Consider the following 8,190-nt stretch of genomic DNA (forward strand, 5'->3'; position numbering starts at 1 on the left):
AAGGTTTCACTCTTAAGAAATCAAACCAGTGGTCAGCAAGTTACAGGACAGAGTCTTTAAAAGGAGCTTGAACTACTTTTGCATTTTACAGTCGATTAAAGAATAAGGATCAAATCCTTTGAAGAGGCCAAAACCAACAATGTGTATGTCCACCTCCTAGTAGTTTCAGACTTCCTGTCTGTGGCCCTCAGCTCCAAGCCTATTGGTTCCCACTATAGACTGTATATAAAGATGGACGCAGTCTCTGTGACGTCACACACAGGTGGATAACTTTAAGTCTTAATGAAATTTAAACAGAAGAGTTATATAAAAATTCACCCCATACAGTCATCATGAAGGAGGAATGTTGCTATAGAAACCAAAACAGTTTTTTGTACCAGGCTGTAAATATGTTTATTTCTGCTGTAAAGATGGACATTTTAAAATGGGAGTCTATGGGGATTGACTCACTTTGGCCATTAGAGGAACTGCAGGTTTTTGGCGCTTCATTTTTCAGCTTGAAACCATTTTGCTGATTGGTTTGTACTGAAAACGTAAATCTTTAAAAACTGATCACAAATATATAGTTGTAGTTTTTTTTTTAAAGGACAGCCGGACACAATTTCAAAATTGTGCATTTATTATGGACTATTTTCAGTGGCAGATTAATTCAGCAAAATCATCCCAGAATCGTAAAGTGAACAGACGTTTACTGTTGATTGAATGAACAGAGTCTGGCTTCAGTCGGCAGCTCTGATTGGCTGTTTATCAGCTGTTCATCACCCACTCTGCTGCCTCTCCATCAGCCTCACATGCCGCTGCTGCTGATTACAGGCCAGCAGGAAAAGCAGCTAAACATCTATGACCTTCGTACACAAACGATTAACAAGGTCTAAACACTGATGACTGATGATCCACAACAACGCATTGAAATCAGCTCCACTTCCGGCTCTCTGTTAGCAAACACTGATGACTAACTGGAAGACACATAATTTCCCCCTTTCAAAATGAAAGTATGTATTGAAGAGGGAAAAGATCCAACAACTCTTACAGTAACGTGAACTCAAACGGTTCCAGGTTTGAGTCTTGGCTGCAGAAGAGAGAAAAAACTAAGGATCTCATTTTCTTTTTTTCCATTTTTATTATTACTTGTGCCCAAGTTGAAATGAAAGTGTGAAAGCTGAGCTGCAGGAAAGGTTGTGTGTCAGGGTTTTGTCCTTTGTGGACAGATTTATGTAATGTTATATGGATAAGATATGGAAAAAACAACAATACATCATTTTTCATAGAGAATCAGATTTTTTAAATACGTGTATTCTGTGCTTGCAATAGTTTACAGTTGTATAATTAACTGGCTAATTTATTTTTTCTCCACCAAAAGCATTTTTTCTGGGCTGCTCTCACTACAAGACCAAAACTGTAACAATAAACATCACTAACAAACATTTTTGAAAGAGTGGGGAGAAAAATCTGTGAGAAAATCAAACCAGACAAAGAGTCTACAGCCACGCAGCACAGCATTGTTGAAATGTTTCACAACAAACCACAAATATCAACCTCATGGTGGCGCTAGAGAGAAAAAAATCAAGGGAATCATCAAATTCAGGAGGATTCATCCTCTGGGCACCATGGATATCTGTACAAGATTTCAATTCATGCAGTAGCTTTTGAGAAAGTGGTGGACTGACTCTGGTGTAGATGGTAAAAATCAGTGCAAAATAATAATAAATGCATTTGAATACTAGAATGTGCATTAACATAGAAAATGTGTGCGATTGCTGCGAGCTGCAGCTGTGCATACGTTTTTGCTTATTTCCTCGTTGAGAACCCAATCACAAAATCTGAAAAACAATTTATATAAAATCAGCTGTTACAGATCCAACATATATAAAACCAATCTCCTTAACATTTTTAGCAGTTCAGCTTTGGAACCATGTTTCTAGCTTCCAGTGTGTAGGACTAGTAGCATGTCAAAAAAATGTACGGTAAAAATGCAATAATAGAGTATCTCAATAGTGTGCTTTCAGCAGTCAAACAAATATGTGCCCTACTTTTGCATTTTTCATGCATATCTGGTGAGTGGCAGCCATCATAGACCAGAGTGGGTCAAGGAAACGTCACAGTCACCAAAACCATTACGCGTCATCGTGTGGAAACCAGAACATCCACAGAAAATTTTGTCAAACTCAGTCAAGATGTCACCAGCCTTTAGATGTGGGACAAAAAGTCCAAATGATCCGAGTTCAGAAACAGAACCCTAAATCACTCCGAGGCGTTTTTATAGTATTGTGAGAAGAGACTCGGAGTGAGTAGAAGTCGTCCTCTCCAGTAAAAACATCAACTCGGCGTCACTCTGTTGATTTTGAATCCAGCCGGCCGCTCAGATCCTGATCCCACATCAACACCACAACTCTCTGAGGCTCATTGAGGGCCATAAAACGCACAGTTAGGCTGGTGGGCGAAGATGGCATCAGGAACAATAATATGACTGCTGGGGAAAACTGGCAACCCAACAACAAAACACGCTCACTGACATATGTGAGAGAAACCACAAGACTGTAGGAGGCTGCACCGACTGCTGCAGATCACTGGGCCTTTACACGTCTGTTTAATCTGCCTTCATAACTGCAGACTTCAGGCTTCAGTCCCTGTAGGTCAAAGGTCAGAGCCGCAGCAGACCGACTGTGAGGAAAGAAATTATGTTCATTTCCTTTTTGCGCGATGGTCTGATAAAAACATCAGAGACCAGAGAGAAGAGGCTCAGTATGACGCTGGTGTTTCAAACAGGAAATGATAATTCTGTTTTACTCTAAACTCTGTTATGTAACTCTTCAGATGAGATAACACCTCTTTTGTTCTGTATGGGAGGTTAACTGACAAAACACTGACTCCTTTCCTCCCCATGAGTAACTGACAGCTGATCACATGGTCGCTTCGCAATAGTGAAATGTCTTTGACTACCAAAAACCTGTCACTACCTGACTGTAGTGTTTTACAGTTAAGAGGCAGGTAAAGTTCCCTGCGAAGAGACTTTTGGGTCTTTTTCATTTTAAAAGTCCCATATTTATTTTAAGTTTTTAATTATATTTGTGGTTTTAAGAACCAAAAACCATCTGAATGTAGTTTTACATCTCCTCTCTCAGGCTTCTCTCTGAAGCTCTAGTAACAACACAAATAAAAAATATAGCAGATTTAACTCGGAGACAACAAATCCTGCAAGGTCTGGATGGTGGGTCCAGGGGGGCGGGGCTTGGTGACTGCTTTGTTGTGACATCACAAAGTTCCAGCAGTTCAATCAGTCAGCGTGATGAGGGGATGATGACCTTCATCTGCAGCAGCCACAGAAAAACAGTTTTCAGTTTCCGCTCTTTGAAATTTAATTTCTGTCGACCGTGGTTCTGCAGGAGCAGGCGCCGTGCACATTCTCCTCGGGAAAATCAGCTCATTTTCTCCTGCAGCCCTCCATATCACACGGTATGTCCTGAACGTAGACCGACCCTGAACCATCACTTCCTCCCCGGGCAACCTGATGCCTCATTACAGCTGAGGCCATTAGAGCGGCGGGTGGATCCGCGCTGTCTGAGCCCAGACATTTTCATAACACAATCCATATGTTGGTGAGGAGGCTCTGACCACCACAGCCGGCGACGCTGAGGTTTCCGTGCAGGGGTGGGGGGGTTCAGGGTGGGCCTTTCATCCACGGAGGTGGTGGAAACGAATCTGCAGTCAGGATCACAACGCCAGGCCAGAGGAATCCAAATACACTACCCACCACACACACACACACACACACACACTGCGGTTGAGGGATTACGAAATCAGTCTGTAAGTGTGTTTTTCTGAGTTCTGCGGTCTGAATTTGTATTTGTATAAATATATATGTGTGTGTACGTGTGTGTGCCTGTGTGTGTGTGTGTGTGTGTGTGCGTGTGTGTGTGTGTACAGTTTTCTGTGTTTGTACCTTGTTCACTGAAGCTGTCGACCTTTGGAAACTGAGGACTTGCAAACTGTTCCTGCTTTTCTTTAAGTGACTGTAAAATGAAATATCTCTTGCTTTTAACTCTGGCTGGTTGTTTGTTTATTTGTTTTATTATCTGACATCTAATAAATTAAGAATAAAAAAGTCACACGTATCTCCAGCGAAACACAGTCCTGTTCCTTTGCTGTGTCCTGTGGCCTGCACACACTTGTTCCTTGTGTTGTTGTGAGGTTTACGTGTCAAACACCATTTAACCTTTTTTATTTCTCTCCTCATCATTAGTTGAATTTAACGGCTGAGCGACGTTTGTTGTTCGTAAACTCCTCAGATCCTCTGACTCTTTACGGAAAACAGATTCTTAGTTATTCAGGGGAAAGTTTGACGACAGCTAATTTTCCCCCGGGTGAAAAATGTGTGTTTTCGCACACTGAACTTTAGTAGCTGAGCTGCTGCTGCTGAGCGTCAGGAAAACACAATCAAACACAGATGACTTCACCCGACAGTGTTCCTCAGATTTCTGCTCACCCTCAACAAACAGCTCTCATGTCGCTCCTACGCATCCGAACGCACAGCATGTAATTACAACCCACAGTCGGTCGCAGCTGATGGAGGCTCCGTCCGAACGTCCCGGGCTGCAGGTCCGACCTTCGGCCTGAAACACAGAGTGTGTGTGTGTGTGTGTGTAGTTTTTGTTTGAAAAAGACAAAATTGGAAAGTATTGCCGCAGGGAGCAAATTAGAGAAAACTTAGGGACTGACTGACGACTGATTATCCAGGAGAGAGGAGAAAACATCCAAGGCTGGTGATTTAAAGGAAACACAAATAAGCAAAAACGCTATTCAGGAAAACCCTCTCGTCCCCTGTGTCTCCAGAACCACACATATCAGTTACACCTCAGTGTGTCCAGAACAAAGACAAGGTGAAGATGTGTTTAGCTTAGCTTAGCTTAGCACAAAGACTGGAAGCAGGGGGAAACTGCTAGCCTAGCTTCGTCAATAGAGAAGAGGCCACGGTGGCTCCTGCGTCGCCTTCCCCTCCACCTTCCACAGCCTCATGACGCCTCCCAGGAATTAGTCCAGACCGAAGATCAATGAGATTTGATTGGGACGGGAATTTCTAAAAGGCAAGATGAGGGTCTAAGGACGTAGACTTGTTGGTGTACAGATTGAAAAACATAATAATCGTGTTTCCTGTCCACATCCATTTTTGGTCTATATCCTATAAACCCCTTTAGTTGAGGTTTCAGGACGTCCCAGTGTGAGATGGCAAAGTGTTTGAAGACTGTGTTTCAGATTAATGAGCGGAGTCTGCACATTTTGTTCTAATGCAGATCATTTCAAGTCTCAACATCTACAGCTCTGCTCTGATGTTAAAAACAGAGATGACAGGGAAAACTCCAAATCATGAAAGCGAGTAAGTTTACATGCACACGGCAACAAGCTCAGTGTGTTACATGAAGACGATGAGCCTCATGCATGAAACCAAACAATTTGCTCTTTAATTAAAGAATATCTATAACAAACTTCATGTGAAATGAATATTCTCTTCGTCACATCATCATTGTCATCACGGCTTCAAAATTAACTGAGAATGTTTTTAGACTTTAGTATTTTTATTGGCAGATTTCTTCTTCATCTCTCTCCTTCCTCAGGTTCTTCCTGCAGCTGTCAGTCCCGCCTTATCCTCTGTTATCAGACCTGTAACATCAAGGCTGTAATATCCTCTGTAGCGTAATATCTCTATGACTGTCATGGCCCCTCGACCACCTCGGATATTAGTCGTGAGACACTTTGTTCAGCATCTAAAGTTTTCCTTCTGACGACTCGTCACTGACAGTTTCACCATCATTGACCTAAACCTAAAGTTTTTCTTTGCTGATTTCAGACAGCGGGACATGAAGCTGTGCAGAGTGGAATTCTTCTTTTTACTATTGTATGAAACTTTCCCACAAACGGAGTAAAACGGCTTTATATGGCAATTCTAACGAGCGCACACCTCCTCATGAACGGGCGGTTTTCATCAGCCTGAAGCGAGTGATTTCCATTTACGACAAGTTTGTGCAGCTCAGTCACTGGTGAATCCGAGCTCGAACATTCATTCACAAGCCTCGGAAAGAATTCAGAATTTTAGGATGGATGAATGTGAAGATGTTCTTGCATCAGGTTCATTATCATGCTGATTTCATGAAATATGAACCTGCTGGCCACAGAAATGTACCTGTCCTGGTGACGTCACATTGCTCTGTCCCTCCCTGACCTGACCGCCTGTTGCAGACTCTTCGTCCAGTTAAGAACGAGTCTAAAAGTCTATAGAAACACTCGAGTTTGTAAATCTCATTACACACAAAAAAATACAAACCTCTTAAGGGACAATTTTCCTATTTTTAGATCTGCTCCACTGAAGCCCTCCGAGCACGGAAACATGCTGTCTGATGTTCAAAGCTCATAATTAATGAACACAGAGGATCTAAGATGTTAATATTTTAATTATAGGTAAGAGAAGTTTTACTGAGTCGGGTTTCTCCCATAATAATATATTCTCCCATAATCCAACACTGTCGTGTACCATTAAAAAAAAAAACACAGATTGAAATCTCTGTGAAAGGCTGTTTAAGTTGTGACATATTTATTTAGCATGAAAACACACAGTTAGAAAGAGGGAAAATCCATGTGTATATTTACCAGAGGGACTCGCAGGGATCGGGTTCACTGTGACTTTTGTCTTCTGGTTGTAAATATGTGTGGTGAACCACTGGAATCTCGGCCCGGGCTGGGTTTAAAGTGCTGGGTCCACATGTAATGTCATTTAATCAGCACAGCGACACTCTGCAGCGCCGAGGAGAGAGAGAGAGAGAGAGCGAGCACAGAGAAACACATGGAGATGAAGATACTGGTTAACTCAGAGTTACACTTCTGACACCCTGATGATTTCTCAGCAAAAAAAAAAACAAAGAAAAATGCACAAGAAATGCAGCATCTCTTGCATATATTCCTTATATCGCTGGTTCTGATGCTTTATACGGTTTCTTATAGCTCCTCTAAATCCAAAAAAACTCTTCTCTTCTGAAAGCAGAAGTTACATAATACACGTAAAACACAGGTTTCATGGTCAAAAAGCCTCTTCATTAAAGGTGCCCTAAGAAGTTATATTCAAAGGAGGTTAAAGGAGCTATTTGTACGTTTTTTCTGCCACTGAACGTAATGTCTCGCGTGGTGGTGAATGTTGCTTGACAAGAGCTTCGGCCATTGTTTGGTTTACAAGAGAAGAGGTTATGATACGTCCTGATGAGCACATTGGAGGCTACAGTGAGCCGCTATCGGGAAGTGATGAGATGAGCCGGGGCTAGCTGGTTAGCGTGCTAACTTCAGTAGAAGAAAAGAGTTAACATTGGTGTTGCTTTCCACCTCTGGAGACGCTCCAGCAGCTCAAAGGAGTGAAGTTGGATCCTGAACTCGCAACTTTTCTTCTAGACTGGTAAGTAAACAGCTGCTAATGCTAACATTAGCTATGTAGCGATAGCAAAACGCTTCACAGATTAGCTATCGAGAAAGGCACCAATCAGTTTTCTTTAACAACAAGCCACACAGTCCTCTCCCTCTTTATGAACATGTTATAGAGTAATGTTTCTTTGTTCAGGACAGAAATGTATAAAAGGCTGGAATAAAAATTTTAACTTTATTTTTTAGAACAGAATTCTTGAGCAAATTCAGATCTCCTCACGTCCACTTGAGTCGCTTTTCTCTCTTGCTGAAAACATTTGAATACATTTATGATATTTACTGGATTGCAGATCCAGACATTTTAAATATATATTCTTTATTAACTAATTAACCAAATAAAAAATGAATTAAAGACTTAAAAATCTAAAATAAAGTAACTTAGGAACTTTTCCTGGACTGAATCATAGAGAAAGTTTTATATTTAAAGTCAATTTTTAACACACACACACATGCATGCACACACACACACACACACACACACACACACACATGCATGCACAGTGATTGTTGACAACAGTTTCTTGTCTGACTGAAGTGGACGAGTTGGGACTTTTCTTCCAGAGAGAGGATCAGACCTCAGAGGAGCTCAGCAAATAACTCGCAGGGATTTAAAACCTTTCTCTCTCTCTCTCTTTCGCTGTGTGTCTCTATGTCTCTCGCCCCCCCCCCCCCCCCCCCCCCCGCTCTCTAATCGCTGTGTTGTGGTGGTGACGCTCTCTCCCTCCCTCTCTT

This window comes from Seriola lalandi, unplaced genomic scaffold (assembly GCF_002814215.2).
Source record: "Seriola lalandi dorsalis isolate HSWRI2012SDOR001 ecotype SW California unplaced genomic scaffold, Sedor1 jcf7180002054614, whole genome shotgun sequence".
Lineage (NCBI taxonomy): Eukaryota > Metazoa > Chordata > Actinopteri > Carangiformes > Carangidae > Seriola > Seriola lalandi.